The following is a 16,961-nucleotide window of genomic DNA, read 5'->3' on the forward strand; positions in this document are numbered from 1 at the left end:
GGAAACTCACTCTACATCCTTAGATGAAGTTGTGTGGAAAAAGGAATATAACATATACTGTTTACAGGAAACTCACTCTACATCCTTAGATGAAGTTGTGTGGAAAAAGGAATATAACATATACTGTTTACAGGAAACTCACTCTACATCCTTAGATGAAGTTGTGTGGGAAAAGGAATATAACATATACTGTTTACAGGAAACTCACTCTACATCCTTAGATGAAGTTGTGTGGGAAAAGGAATATAACATATACTGTTTACAGGAAACTCACTCTACATCCTTAGATGAAGTTGTGTGGGAAAAGGAATATAACATATACTGTTAACAGGAAACTCACTCTACATCCTTAGATGAAGTTGTGTGGAAAAAGGAATATAACATATACTGTTTACAGGAAACTCACTCTACATCCTTAGATGAAGTTGTGTGGAAAAAGGAATATAACATATACTGTTTACAGGAAACTCACTCTACATCCTTAGATGAAGTTGTGTGGGAAAAGGAATATAACATATACTGTTTACAGGAAACTCACTCTACATCCTTAGATGAAGTTGTGTGGGAAAAGGAATATAACATATACTGTTTACAGGAAACTCACTCTACATCCTTAGATGAAGTTGTGTGGGAAAAGGAATATAACATATACTGTTTACAGGAAACTCACTCTACATCCTTAGATGAAGTTGTGTGGAAAAAGGAATATAACATATACTGTTAACAGGAAACTCACTCTACATCCTTAGATGAAGTTGTGTGGAAAAAGAAATATAACATATACTGTTTACAGGAAACTCACTCTACATCCTTAGATGAAGTTGTGTGGAAAAAGGAATATAACATATACTGTTTACAGGAAACTCACTCTACATCCTTAGATGAAGTTGTGTGGAAAAAGGAATATAACATATACTGTTTACAGGAAACTCATTCTACATCCTTAGATGAAGTTGTGTGGAAAAAGGAATATAACATATACTGTTTACAGAAAACTCACTCTACATCCTTAGATGAAGTTGTGTGGAAAAAGGAATATAACATATACTGTTTACAGGAAACTCACTCTACATCCTTAGATGAAGTTGTGTGGAAAAAGGAATATAACATATACTGTTTACAGGAAACTCACTCTACATCCTTAGATGAAGTTGTGTGGAAAAAGGAATGGGGAAAGGGTGTGATTGTAACGTCCTGACCAGAGTTCTTATGTGTTTTGCTTGTTTAGTGTTGGTCAGGATGTGAGCTGGGTGGGAATTCTATGTTGTGTGTCTAGTTCGTCTGTTTCTATGTTCAGCCTGATATGGTTCTCAATCAGAGACAGCTGTCAATCGTTGTCCCTGATTGAGAATCATATATAGGTGGCTTGTTTCGTGTTGGGGATTGTGGGTGGTTGTTTCCTGTCTCTGTGTTTGTGTTCTGCACCAGATAGGACTGTCTCGGCTTTCACGTTTGTTATTTTGTTATTTGTTAATGTTCCTCGTTTATTGTTTAATTAAACATGTTGAACACTAACTGCGCTGTATTTTGGTCCTCTCCTTCATCCCAGGAAGAAAGCCGTTACAGTGATGATATTAATTAATTAACAATCATTTCGATCTGAATGTGCAAATAATCAGGAATGATTCTCAAGGAAGGTGGATCCTTTTGAATATGAAAGTGGACGAAAAAGAGATTTGGCTCATTAATTTATATGGTCCAAATCAGGATGATCCACACTTCTTCGAAAACATTTATACCAATTTATTGAACTGACAGGCAACAGATGATCTAATCATTATGGTAGGAGACTATAACACAGTGTTAAGTACCTCAATGGACCGTAAAGCTAATCACTCTACAAACTATCATCACCGTGCCCTTAAGGAAATCAGAAATATTATGGACACATTAGAAATAGTGGATATTTGGAGACTAAAAAACCCCGACCTAGTGAGATATACATGGAGGAGACTTAATCAAGCTAGTCGTCTTGACTACTTTCTTGTCTCTTTCTCTCTTGCATCAAAGGTTTAAAAAGTTTTAATAGGAGACAGAATGGGATCGGATCATCATCTAATTGGCATTCACATAACTCTTATAGGTTTTCCACGTGGACGTGGATTTTGGAAATTTAATCAAAGTTTACTGGAGGACAACTTATTTTTAACTAAGACAAAATAATTTCTAACAGAATTTTTCCCAGTATAATATAGGTTCAGCAAATCCGTTTGCTGTTTGGTATACCTTTAAATGTACCTTAAGGGGTCATTCAATTCAATATTCATCAATAATAAAAAAGCAGTTTCTGGCTAAAGAGCCAAGACTAACAAGGGAAATCCATGAACTAATAGTACAGGTAGATAGCAATAAAAAGGATACTACAGAGATACAAAATAAGTCAGAGGAAAAACAAAAAGAACTTGAGGAACTTATTCAAGAACAATCTAATGTAATCTATTACAAAAATAAAGCAAACTGGATAGAATATGGAGAAAAATGCACATAATTCTTCCTGACTCTCCAATACAGGAACGCTAACAAAAATAATTTGCAGAAACTCGTTACTGAAGACGGAGTCATCTAAGATTCTCCGAATGATATTTTAAAAGAGGAAGCTAATTATTTTAGGCAGATGTTCTCTTTTCCATCTCATCCTTTCCCGCTGAATGAAGATTATGGTAAGGAATTCTTTACAAATAATATAAAAAAATGTAAACTAACAAATGTACAGAAAGATCACTGCGAAGGCCAAATTACAGAGGAAGAACTTTTTGAGGCAATTAAATCCTTTCAGTCTGGAAAAAACCCAGGGCTTGATGGCACACCTGTAACGATCGTCGTCTTCGTCGGATGAGGAATAGGAAAGATCGGACCAAAACGAAGCGTGGTTAGTGTCCATGTTAATTTTAATAAATAAACTGAACACTGCAATAACAAAAAAAACAACCAAGAGAGTGAACGAAACATTTCTGTAAGGTGAAGACACACAAAACAACTACCCACATAGGACTGCTGGCCAAACCCTCCCCTGGATTACACTGGGCCAATTGTGCAGTCGTGGCCAGCTGTGACAGAGCCTGGACTCAAACCAGGATCTCTAGTGGCACAGCTGGTACTGCAATGCAGTGCGTTAGACGACTGCGCCACTCGGGAGGCCTGATATTTACATTTTTTATTCACTACCGGTACTGTAGTTGGCAGCAATACACCAATAGGTGAAGTCTGCCATAAAACATTGAAGAAGAACTAGCACTAAAAGTGACGTTAGGATATATAAGTATCCTGTACGATACATTACGTTGTTACAGGTGCCACGCTTATGGGCATGTGACAGCAGTGTGTAGGAGGGAGGTTCCTGGGTGTGAGAAGTGTGCAGAAGGGCATGAGACAAAGGAATGTGTAGCATTGGGGAAAGTAGTGGTATGTGTTAATTGTAGGGGTGTCCATGGGGCTGGGGATCAGAAATGTCCCGTGCGAGAGAGGCAGGTTGAGGTTTCCAGGGTTAGTGTAGTGCAGAAGTTGTCATATGCTGAGGCAGTGAAGAAAGTAGAGGAAGATGGGTCAAGGGGGAGGGATTCTGAGAGGAGCGGTGTGAGTAGTAGATTTGGACCAGTACATAGGTGTTAAACCAACAAGTGATATATTTTTCAGTAAGATTGGATTTTTGGCATTTATAGCAATGGTTATCAACTGTACTGAAGAGATGGAATGTAGGTAGCTGAAAACTGAAGTTCTGGTGGCAGCTGCAGAGAGGTATTTGTGTGTGCGAGACTTGACATCAAAAGAGTTACAGGGTGTGTTAAGTGGTGGTGTCCCATCCTTTCAGGTTGTTGGCCTGAGATAGCACTACATAGATTTAAATAGTGGAGTAGGGTGGTATATTTGTGAGTGTAGATAGTCGCGTATTTGTTTATTTTTCCAAGCGAAGTATTAACGAGTTGTACTCCAGTCTAGTAGGTGGCGGTAATGCAACATGCATTGGATGCCAACTGCCGTTAAAACCTCAGAAGAAGAAGGAGCACTAGAACTGTGCTATGAAGACGATAGCTTTTGTGTCCGTTTCAAATGTATTACTACAGGTATGTAATAGCACGTTTACACTTTATAATATCGAAAGAACATGTCATAACATGTTAGGTAGTAAATCCGTCAAGGTATTGTCACGTTTGGTAAAGGTTTTATGACGTTTTTGTTGTGTCAAACCGAGTGAGTGAAGATCGTGATAAGTCACATCGTTAGAGACTGGGTTTGTCTGAGTGAATTAATATACATTATTTCGTCCAGATAAATTCATAAAGAATCCATGTATTTGAGATTTCTGAGTTCGTTTTACATGTTATTGTTTTGTTGTGTAATGTTTTTTTACGAGCTGATAAAATGGCGGCGGCAACTCTGTCTGAGTCGATGGACTTCAGGTTGCATCAGAGAGACAATTTCACGGTTGCTCTACTGTTTTGAAGCTGAATGTAATGATTATCAGTTTTCTACATGTGTACTAATATTCAGACACATTCAGTTGTTTCTATGTTATCTATTTTTGTTACTATGGTGTGAATGGTAAATACAAATGGTTTTTGTTTTTGCGAGTTGAATCACATTTTATTGGTCACATGCGCCAAATACAATGTGTAGACTTTACAGTGAAACTCTTCCTTCCAATAATACATAGTTAATATATATAACAACTGGTAGACTTTACAGTGAAACTCTTGCTTCCAATAATACATAGTTAATAAATAAAGGGAAATATTTTCTAAAGAAAGTAATAGTAGCACAAGGAGTACCAGTACCGAGTCAATGTGCAGGGTGGTAATACAGGATCAATGTGCAGGGTGGTAATACAGGATCAATGTGCAGGGTGGTAATACAGGATCAATGTGCAGGGTGGTAATACAGGATCAATGTGCAGGGTGGTAATACAGGACCAATGTGCAGGGTGGTAATACAGTATGAATCTGCAGGGTTAATTGAGGTAATACAGGATGAATCTGCAGGGTTAATTGAGGTAATACAGGATGAATCTGCAGGGTTAATTGAGGTAATACAGCATCAATGTGCAGGGTGGTAATACAGGATGAATCTGCAGGGTTAATTGAGGTAATACAGGATGAATCTGCAGGGTTAATTGAGGTAATACAGGATGAATCTGCAGGGTTAATTGAGGTAATACAGGATGAATCTGCAGGGTTAATTGAGGTAATACAGGATGAATCTGCAGGGTTAATTGTGGTAATACAGGATGAATCTGCAGGGTTAATTGAGGTAATACAGGATGAATCTGCAGGGTTAATTGTGGTAATACAGGATGAATCTGCAGGGTTAATTGAGGTAATACAGGATGAATCTGCAGGGTTAATTGTGGTAATACAGGATGAATCTGCAGGGTTAATTGAGGTAATACAGGATGAATCTGCAGGGTTAATTGAGGTAATACAGGATGAATCTGCAGGGTTAATTGAGGTAATACAGGATGAATCTGCAGGGTTAATTGTGGTAATACAGGACGAATCTGCAGGGTTAATTGAGGTAATACAGGATGAATCTGCAGGGTTAATTGTGGTAATACAGGATGAATCTGCAGGGTTAATTGTGGTAATACAGGATGAATCTGCAGGGTTAATTGAGGTAATACAGGATGAATCTGCAGGGTTAATTGTGGTAATACAGGATGAATCTGCAGGGTTAATTGTGGTAATACAGGATGAATCTGCAGGGTTAATTGTGGTAATACAGGATGAATCTGCAGGGTTAATTGAGGTAATACAGGATGAATCTGCAGGGTTAATTGTGGTAATACAGGATGAATCTGCAGGGTTAATTGTGGTAATACTGAGGAACTCGACGCCCTCGACCCGCTCCACTACATCCCCGTCAAGGTGAATGGGGGGCGTGTTTGGCCCTCTGTTTCCTTTAGTCCTTGATAAGCTCCTTAGTTTTGCCCATGTTGAGGGAGAGGTTGTTGTCCTAGCACCACACTGCCAGGTCTCTGACCTACTCCCTATAGGCTGTCTCGTCGTCGTCGGTGATCAAGCCTACCACCGTAGGCGATTAAATGTATTATGCGAGAAATGGCGATGTAAACGGCTTTATGTACAAATCTTGCTATAATAACCACGATATGGAAGTTTTATTTTTATTTTATTTTTTATTTCACCTTTATTTAACCAGGTAGGCTAGTTGAGAACAAGTTCTCATTTGCAACTGCGACCTGGCCAAGATAAAGCATAGCAGTGTGAACAGACAACAACACAGAGTTACACATGGAGTAAACAATAAACAAGTCAATAACATGGTAGGAAAAAGAGAATCTATATACAATGTGTGCAAAAGGCATGAGGTAGGCAATAAATCGAATAATTACAATTTAGCAGATTAACACTGGAGTGATAAATCATCAGATGATCATGTGCAAGAAGAGATACTGGTGTGCAAAAGTGCAGAAAAGTAAATAAATAAAAGCAGTATGGGGATGAGGTAGGTAAATTGGGTGGGTAGTTTACAGATGGACTATGTACAGCTGCAGCGATCGGTTAGCTGCTCGGATAGCAGATTTTTAAAGTTGTTGAGGGAGATAAAAGTCTCCAACTTCAGAGATTTTTGCAATTCGTTCCAGTCGCAGGCAGCAGAGAACTGGAAGGAAAGGCGTCCAAATGAGGTTTTGGCTTTAGGGATGATCAGTGAGATACACCTGCTGGAGCGCGTGCTACGGGTGGGTGTAGCCATCGTGACCAGTGAACTGAGATAATGCGGCACTTTGCCTAGCATAGCCTTGTAGATGATCTGGAGCCAGTGGGTCTGACGACGAACATGTAGCGAGGGCCAGCCGACTAGGGCATACAGGTCGCAGTGGTGGGTCGTATAAGGTGCTTTAGTAACAAAACGGATGGCACTGTGATAAACTGCATCCAGTTTGCTGAGTAAACTTGGAGTCACGCGATGATACGGTGTGTGGTCCTCCCACTAGAACTCGGGAAACCATGCAGTTTATTACAGATTAAACAACAGGATTACCTTCACAGCTTGGTGAAAGTGCAAGGTTATCTTGATACTCCTTTCCAATACATTTCCAGGGTCTTATTCTGGTGACATTGTGATCGATGCTTGACTGCCGTTTGACAAATAAAAACACACCTCTTAACCTGCGTGTTTATAATGTAGGTCAAGGTGCACCCTCGTCTCATAGACTAGATGTAACATAGTAAATATAAATCCGGGACTCTCAAAATAGTGTGATATATTACGTTTTTATGGTTACATAAGACAGATGGTTACTTAATAAATGGAATTTGGTGGTGCTGTTCTGTAACAGCGAGCTGAGAAAGTTGAAAGTATTGACGCCAGGGATATATTGTTGGTGACTGTGTGTTCCTTCATTAGTTTTGTGTTTTTATTCATTTATTGCTGGTACTCTCCTACCTGAGAGGCATGAGACCTGTGTGGCGTTGCACTGTTAAAATCATCCCAGTGTGGAGATGAAACACCTGTGTGTTGCAAAGCCACATGCTCTGTCCTCTCTGCTATACCTAGGTGTTTTAATGTGGGTAATACAGAGATAATACTATAACCGAGAGAACCACTGCTCTACCTAGGTGTTTTAATGTGGTTAATAGAGATAATCTAAAACAGAGATAACCACTGCTCTACCTAGGTGTTTTAATGTGGGTAATACAGAGATAATACTAATACAGAGATAACCACTGCTCTACCTAGGTGTTATAATGTGGGTAATACAGAGATAATACTAATAGAGATAACCACTACTCTACCTAGGTGTTTTAATGTGGGTAATAAAGAGATAATACTAATACAGAGATAACCACTGCTATACCGAGGAGTTATAATGTGGGTAATACAGAGATAATACTAATAGAAATAACCACTATTCTACCTAGGTGTTTTAATGTGGGTAATACAGAGATAATACTAATACCGAGAGAACCACTGCTCTACCTAGGTGTTATAATGTGGATAATACTAGTACAGAGATAACCACTGCTCTACCTAGGTGTTATAATGTGGATAATACAGAGATAATACTAATACAGAGATAACCACTGCTCTACCTAGGTGTTATAATGTGAATAATACTAGTACAGAGATATCCACTGCTCTACCTAGGTGTTATAATGTGAATAATACTAGTACAGAGATAACCACTGCTCTACCTATGTGTTATAATGTGAATAATACTAGTACAGAGATAACCACTGCTCTACCTAGGTGTTATAATGTGAATAATACTAGTACAGAGATAACCACTGCTCTACCTAGGTGTTATAATGTGGATAATACAGAGATAATACTAATACAGAGATAACCTCTGCTCTACCTATGTGTTATAATGTGAATAATACTAGTACAGAGATAACCACTGCTCTACCTAGGTGTTATAATGTGAATAATACTAGTACAGAGATAACCACTGCTCTACCTAGGTGTGTAATGTTTATGCCCAATGGCCGATGAGCACCGATACGTTTGATCTATTATTTCTCTGGCCTGAAACACCTTCATTTTGGAGCTGCCTTACTCAAAACAAAAGAGGGGGAGTGGTCGGTACTGTTTGATTAAGTTTGATTAATTGTTCATATCACACACACACACACACACACACACACACACACACACACACACACACACACACACACACACACACACACACACACACACACACACACACACACACACACACACACACACACACACACTCACTCCCCCCTATATCTACCTCTCCCAGCAGGTCAGTCCATCACTCTCTCTTTCTCTCTCTTTCTCTGTCCTCTCTCTGTCCTCTCTCCCTCTCTCTGTCCTCTCTCTCTTTTTCTGTCCTCTTTCTCTGTCCTCTCTCCCTCTCTCTGTCCTCTCTCCCTCTCTCTGTCCTCTCTCCCTCTCTCTGTCATCTCTCCCTCTCTCTGGCCTCTCTCCCTCTCTCTGTCCTCCATCTCTCTCTTTGACCTCCATCTCTCTCTCTGTCCTCCATCTCTCTCTTTGTCCTCCATCTCGCTCTCTGTCCTCCGTCTCTCTCTCTGTCCTCCATCTTTCTCTCTGTCCTTCATCCCTCTCTCTGTCCTCCATCTCTCTCTTTCTCCTCAATCTCTCTCTTTCTCCTCCATCTCTCTCTTTGTCCTCCATCTCTCTCTTTGTCCTCCATCTCTCTCTTTGTCCTCCATCTCGCTCTCTGTCCTCCGTCTCTCTCTCTGTCCTCCATCTCGCTCTCTGTCCTCCGTCTCTCTCTCTGTCCTCCATCTCTCTCTTTGTCCTCAATCTCTCTCTTTGTCCTCCATCTCTCTCTTTGTCCTCCATCTCTCTCTTTGTCCTCCATCTCTCTCTCTGTCCTCCATCCCTCTCTCTGTCCTCCATCCCTCGCTCGCTCTCGTTCTCCCACTCTCTCTTTCTCTGTGTGTGTGTCCTGTCTCCCTATCTCTGTCCTGTCTCCCTATCTCTGTCCTGTCTCCCTATCTCTGTCCTGTCTCCCTATCTCTGTCCTGTCTCCCTATCTCTATCCTGTCTCCCTATCTCTGTCCTGTCTTCCTATCTCTGTCCTCCATCCCTCTCCGTTGGACGGTAGATAGGGATGGCCAAAGGCCAACATAACGCTAAATAATACAGTGAATATTATTCAGGAAAATATTACATAGTACTGCCTAAACCATTCTGCAACCTTGTACTAAATGGTTTTTGAGTAATTTATGCATTTATGTGAATTTAGGAGATCTACTATAGATTAAGTGCGCTTATGTTGTGTAATTTAAAGTGTGTACTTTGTCTAATGTGAATTAATATTTTGTTGTCAATGATTAATTACCTGATATATGGAAATGAGAGAAATTAACAAAATCATTTTTTAATATATTTTGTTATAATAAAGAAAGTGGCAGAACTGTCAAGACAATAACTTTTTGTGTCCGTTTCTCATTATATCTACAGGACGACTTGAATTAAGTCTGAAGCCGGTAACATCAACAGTGAGGACAAACCCATCCTGCCTCTCTCCTTCCACACTGAGTCCAAACCTACAGTCACTGGGTCCTGATTGTGACAGTGTTTGGGTCCTGATTGGACCAGTTTGCACGGCAGGATCCAGAGATGGCATCAGTGAAGCTGGAAGACTGCAGTCAAACACTGGAGCTGAATGTCAACATTAAAGATGAAGAAGAGGAGGAGAATATTGGGAAATCTGTTTCTCATGGTAAGAGCAGGTTCTATCTAACTAAGTTTGTTGTTCATTCCAACTTCCCACTGTGCATGAAAAGTTACAGTAGAACTGTTTCATGATGAACTGTTTCAATGAGAAGGAAGATGTTATTTCATGCTACTGACACTTGCATGGTTTGACACCAGTATTGTCAGCATGTGTTTTATTCACTGGGCTGTCTGGAGTGATCAGAGAGGAGACTAAAGATGTGAAGTAGTTAAGTTCTGTGATACGGCTGTGTAGTTTTTAACTCTTGTGATAGTGAATGGAGGATGATATGGCTCATAGTGTTTGACTTTCGCCCCTTTTTAGTTTTTGACTCCTACCCAGTTTTAAAATAGTTTTATTCCCGTTCTGTAATTGTACAGCCGACTTACATGAATTTATATGTCACCCGGAACAGCCAGAAGAGGACTGGCCACCCCTCAGAGTCTGGTTCCTCTTTAGGTTTGTTCCGAGGTTCCTGCTTTCTAGCGAGTTTTTCGTGGCCACTGTGCTTCTACAACTGCATTGCTTGCTCTTTGGGGATTTTAGGCTGGGTTTTTGTAAAGCACTTTGTGACAACTACTGATGTGAAAAGGGCTTCATAAAATACATTTGACTGACATGTATATCACACCAACTGACTGGTTCTTCTGATGTTGTTCACACAGGAGACCATGTTGAGACATTCTCTACATCCAGAGAGCAACAGCAGGAAGATCACAGAGCTAAGAGGTCTCACCACTGCCCACATTGTGTGGAGATTTTCCCATTTCTATCAAAGCTAAAAATACATCTACAAATACACACAGGAGAGAAGCCTTACTCCTGCTCTGACTGTGGGGTGAGTTTCGCTCGACTGGATACCTTAAAAACACACCAACGTATACATACGGGAGAGAAGCCTTACTACTGCCCTGACTGTGGGGATAGTTTCTCTCAAATGAGCAGCTTAAAAGCACACCAACAAATACATACAGGAGAGAAGCCTTACTCCTGCTCTGATTGTGGGAAGAGGTTCTCCCGATCGGATACCTTGAAATCACATGAACGTATACATACAGGAGAGAAGCCTTACTACTGCTCTGACTGTGGAAAACGTTTCTCCCGATTGGATAACTTGAAATCACATGAACGTATACATACAGGAGAGAAGCCATACTTCTGCTCTGACTGTGGAAAATGCTTCAAAACATTAACTGAGCTAAAAGTACATCAGAGAACACACACAGGAGAGAAGCCTTATTACTGCTCTGTCTGTGGAAAATGTTTTAAAACATCAAATGAGCTAAAAGTTCACCAGAGAACACACACAAGAGAGAAGCCTTACGTCTGCTCTGGCTGTGGCAAGAGTTTCTCTCACCAGAGCAACTTAAAAACACACCAACGTGTACATTAAGGAGAAAAGCCTCATCAGTTCTCTGACCAGCTAAGAATAAAGTCACTCCATCACTTAATTCATCTCATAAAAGAAGTTGTAACGTTGAATTGGATCAAATGAAGAAAGTATAGAACACTATTGTAATCCTATTGTTTCTCACTGTGAGAGAACTGTCCAGAGGAAAGGGAGCATTACATAATGTTAGCCTCTCTTTACTTTACTGATCAGTGTGCACCTTGTCAGTTTTAGTGTGCTTTGTTTTGTTAGCTTCTACTGTAAAGATGTGCACTTAGTGTTGACCCTCTGTGAGGCTTCTCATTTTGATTTGAGATTTGTCAGACACTAGTCTGACAATTGACTAGGTGGTACTGCTTCCCTCTCAGCCTGGTCTGACTCTGTCTGTGCGGAGAGTTTCAACTGGGCAGCTTAAAAACACACCAACATTTACACGTAGGAGAGAAGCCTTACTCCTGCTCTGTGGTAGGATGGGCGTGTAACTCAAACGTCTAGCCAAAGGTTGCGTTTTTGAATCTCATCACAGAGGACTTTAGCATTTTAGCTAATTAGCAACGTGGTTACATGTGATCTGCAGTTGTGAGGCCGGTTGGATGTACTGCAAAATTCTCTAAAAGGACGTTAGAGGTGTCTTATGGTAGAGATATAAATATTGAGTTCTCTGGCAACAGCTCTGGTGGACATTCCTGCAGTCATCATGAGAATTGCACATTCCCTAAACTTGAGACATCTGTGACATTGTGTGGCCTTTTATTGTCCCCCAGCACAAGGTGAACCTGTGTAATGATCATGCTGTTTTATCAGCATCTTGATATGGATGGATGTTAATATGGAATATCTTGGCAAAGGCTGAAATGCTCACTAACAGGGATATAAACAAAGTTGTGCACAACATTTGAGAGACATTAGCTTTTTGTGCATATGGAACATTGCTGTTTTTTTTTATTTCAGCTCATGAAACCAACACTTTACATGTTTAGTTTATATTGGTAGTCCAATGTAATGTAACCAAACATATTAAATGGAGTGGCATGGATAATATAATACGTTTTGCTCTGAGACCAGGTTGTCCCTCTGCAGTATTCTGTGGGAAGGAGCTAGTATACATTTTTTTTATTTATTGAACCTTTATTTAACTAGGCAAGTCAGTTAAGAACAAATTCTCATTTACAATGATGGCCTAGATACAGTGGGATAACTGCCTTGTTCAGAAGCAGAACAACACATTTTTACATTGTCACCTCGGGGATTTGATCTAGCAACCTTTTGGTTACTGGCCTAATGCTCTAACCACTAGGCTACCTTCCGCCCCTAACATGTATCAGATAGAGATGGTGTGATGATCACTTTTCACCATTAGTTTGGGGGGGATTATTTTACAACTTTATTTAATGATACACAGTTTATGAAATGAATACATGTGTTTATTAATTGTCTTTAAAACTAGATGAGTTATTTTAGTTACTGATCATGAATGTGTTTGGATAACTGCATTGAAGAAAACTTTATTGATCTGCCAATGAAAAATAAAGTTACATGAATATGTACTGGTCAACCTCTTCTTCTCTTTAGTATTCAGTTCTTCATATTAGATCTGACAGTATGAATGGTTCTTATGGTTGTATTCAGTTCTTCATATTAGATCCGACAGTATGAATGGTTCTTATTGGCTGAGTGCCTGGAGTGTTTTTGTATGACTACAGTCAGGATTTCTCTCTGTCCCTGTAATTGAGTTGTTATTAAAGCCGCACACAGACATGGTCTCTTTTTTTGTTTTCTTGAGTAAGGCAGCTCCAAAATGCAGGTCTTTCAGCCTCGCTCAGTGCTTTCTGTGGAGGTGGGGCAAGCCCACAGAAAATATGGAGCTTTGTGCCTTGATTGGCTAAGTGTTCTGTCATTCATGGGGACAATACATCACTGCCAAGTCTAAGGGTAGAACTTGAAAATTCAAGCCCCTTGGGTGCTGCCATAGAGTTACATTAGAAGTGCCCATCCAAGAAGGCTCAAGGTCATTGTCCACAGATAAAATAACGTCAAATCATGTGATATCTACAGTCGCTTTGATTGGACTGATCATGTCAACATCATACTTTCAAAATCTGAGCTAGCAGTCATCATCATGAATTAAGTCGACAATCTACTGGCAAATCCTTTTTAATCTTTGTCATATGAAGAGAAATAATGATAAATTATAGATAAAGTATCAGTGCTCATCGGCCGTTGGACAAACATTACACAACAAGTTGGAAATTGCAAATTCAACAATGAGTGCTTTGTCAGGGAATCAGTGGCTAACTGCAAGCATTGCAAAGCAATCATTAGCCTGCTATTCAGTGGAGTGGCTCTGTGTGGTCCCAAGTCTAAGATTAAGGGGCTCTTTTCCTAGTTTATAATTGTAAACATTCAACATTGGCCATTCTGTCAATGAAGCTTGATTTGTGCCGCGCTCAAAACAACTTAACTCGGTTCTGCAACATCTGACTTGAGTGAGTTATAGACAACTGGGAACTCAGGGAAAAGCAAGCTACGACTGGGAAAATAAGTTTTAAACTTTCATCCAACTCGGAATTGTAAATTGGGAACTCGGGCCTCTTTCTACAGCTACTACCTGAAGATCACTGACGTCATCATGATTCCATTTTTTCCCCTTCGAGTTCCCAGTTGTCTTGAAAGCACCATAAATCCAGAGAAAGCCAGACTTTGATGACAAAGTTTGATGACAGAATATGCCCACGATGGACTGCCGTGCCACCTTCCTGTTCAAGTGAGCACAGCACAACAAGGTGAGTCAAAAAATGTCTTGTCTGCTGCTGCATAAATGATGTAACATGCCAGGGAGATGTGTATACTGTAGCTAAGAAAGTAATACTAAGTGTATGTTGTGTAGTAAGATGTTAGTAGCCCATGTGCCTCACCCTAATAATTTGGTCTATTTTCACCTCTTAATTTTGCCTACTGTTCTGACTTGGTGGTTCACATGTAGCCTATAACCTGTTTTTGAGAAATGTAATCATTGAATATTGCAAGAATTTTCATTGTCTGCGTGTATGCCTTTTATTTATCCTACGGTTCTGACTTGGCGTACAGGGAGAACACTGTAAGAACGGCCCATGTTCTGAATTTTGTCACTGTGCATTTCAAAAGTGCTGAGAAAATAGTTCAACAGTGCTGAGCAAATAGTTATATTGACTACGTCCGTCCTATTTCGCTCATGAATGTCTTAATCAAAATTAGGTTTTGCCTCTTATCCGCTTGTCCCCTTATGCCATAGTTTGTACATCTCAATTGTCAGTAGAAACCACATTTGTTTAATCAAGTCAGCCATGTTTTTTTAGAAGACAGTAAATGAGGCTGAATGAACTGTTTCGTTTCCAGACAAGGCTCCGCTGATAGCCAGGTGTAGCAGTGGTAAGTTGTTTGGACTATGCTTTTGGGTCAGCTTTATGTAACAGTTTGTGGGCACCCTTTCTCACCGTTATAGTGCAATTAATGTATTGTTTAGGAATGTGTTGTGTAGTGGCTTTGCTGGCATGCATCCCACTTTTTAATTTTATCATTTAATTAGGCAAGTCAGTTAAAAAAACAATTATTATTTACAATGACTGCCAAACCCAGACGATGCTGGGCCAATTGTGCGCTTCCCTATGGCACTCCCAATCACGGTCGGATGTGATTTAGCCTGGATTCGTACCAGGGACTGTAGTGATGCCTCTTGCACTGAGATGCAGTGCCTTAGACCCCTGCGCCACTCGGGAGCCCTTAAAAGGTTTGCGCCCAACGTGGGGTAGGAGTTTGACGACACAAGCGGGGAGCCCAGCCAACAGAGATTTGAGAAATGTTTTGGTACCCTTCTCCAGATCTGTGCCTCGCCACAAACCTGTCTCGAAGCTCAAAGGACAATTTCTTCGACCTCATTGCTTGGATTTTGCTCTGACATGCACTGTCAACTGTGGGACCTTATATAGACAGGTGCGTTCCTTTTCCAAACATGTCCAATCATTTGAATTTACCACATGTGGACTCCAGTCAAGTAGAAACATCTCAAGGATGATCAATGGAAACAGGATGCACTTGAGCTCAATTTGGAGTCTCAGAGCAAAGGGTCTGAATACTTACCAAATAAGGTATAGATTTGCTAAAATTTCTAAAAACCTGTTTTCGGTTTATCATTATGGGCTATTGTGTTTATATTGACGAGGGAAAAAATGCATTTAATCAATTTTCGAATAAGGCTGTAACGTAACAAAATGTGGAAAAAGTCAAGGGCTCTTATATAATGCCCTGTATATGCTTCAAACAGATGTAAGGTTCTGAAGTGGTAAACACAATGACATAATGGAAAATGCATGTCCAATGGTTATCTCTGTATTAGTATTACCAACATTAAAACACCTACAGTGGGGAGAACAAATATTTGTAACACTGCCGATTTTGCAGGTTTTCCTACTGTAACGGCAGTCTATCTCTTCCTCCTCTTCAGACGAGGAGAGGCGAGAAGGATCGGAGGACCAAAATGCAGAGTGGTAAGTTTCCATGATTTTAATATCCACGAAAACAAGATACAATACAAAATAACAAAAGAACTAACAGTAACAGTCCCGTGTGGCACAAACACTGACACAGGAAACAAACACCCACAAACCAAACGTGAAACCCAGGCTGCCTAAGTATGATTCTCAATCAGGGACAACGATTGACAGCTGCCTCTGATTGAGAATCATACCAGGCCGAACACAAAACCCCAACATAGAAAAACACACATAGACAACCCACCCCAACTCACGCCCTGACCATACTAAATAAATACAAAAAAAGGGATATAAGGTCAAGAACGTGACACCAACTTACAAAGCATGTAGAGGTCTGTCATTTTTATCATAGGTACACTTCAACTGTGAGAGACGGAATCTAAAACAAAAATCCAGAAAATCACATTGTATGTTTTTTAAGTAATTAATTTGCATTTCTACCTCCATGCTTAATAAAATTCAATTTCTTAAGTAACCATCTGTCTTAGGTAAGTTTTTCTGGTTACATATCACACTATTTTGAGAGTCCCTGATTTATATTTACTATGTTACGTCTAGTCTATGAGACGAGGCTGCACCTTAACCTACATTATAAACACGCAGATCAAGAGGTGTGTTTTCCCTTCAGCATCTGCATGTGGCATAAGCTCACCCACCTCACAGCATGAATCTAAAATAGTTAACTTTGGCTGTGAGTGATGGGAAAAAATCAGACTTTAAGGCAATTACTTGAATAATTCAAAGGATGTTTTATTAACAAACTTGAAAACTAAATTGTCTTTTTTTTATTTTATTGACTTCGCTATGGGGCCATCAATGGGAATTGGGCCGTGCTTCAGCTGAACTGCAGTACGGAAAATGCCCTCTGAGCACAGTG

The 16,961-nt window shown here is 40.0% G+C and overlaps 1 long non-coding RNA gene across 1 annotated transcript; it reads left to right on the plus strand.

Annotated features, from left to right (window-relative positions):
- Positions 1-10,177: 10,177 nt before the first annotated feature.
- LOC129847944 (uncharacterized) lies at positions 10,178-13,115 on the plus strand. Its single transcript, XR_008758475.1, has 2 exons — positions 10,178-10,624; positions 10,831-13,115. It is a non-coding gene; the product is annotated as an uncharacterized LOC129847944 (long non-coding RNA).
- The last annotated feature ends 3,846 nt before the right edge of the window (positions 13,116-16,961 follow it).

This window comes from Salvelinus fontinalis, unplaced genomic scaffold (genome assembly GCF_029448725.1).
Source record: "Salvelinus fontinalis isolate EN_2023a unplaced genomic scaffold, ASM2944872v1 scaffold_0961, whole genome shotgun sequence".
NCBI lineage: Eukaryota > Metazoa > Chordata > Actinopteri > Salmoniformes > Salmonidae > Salvelinus > Salvelinus fontinalis.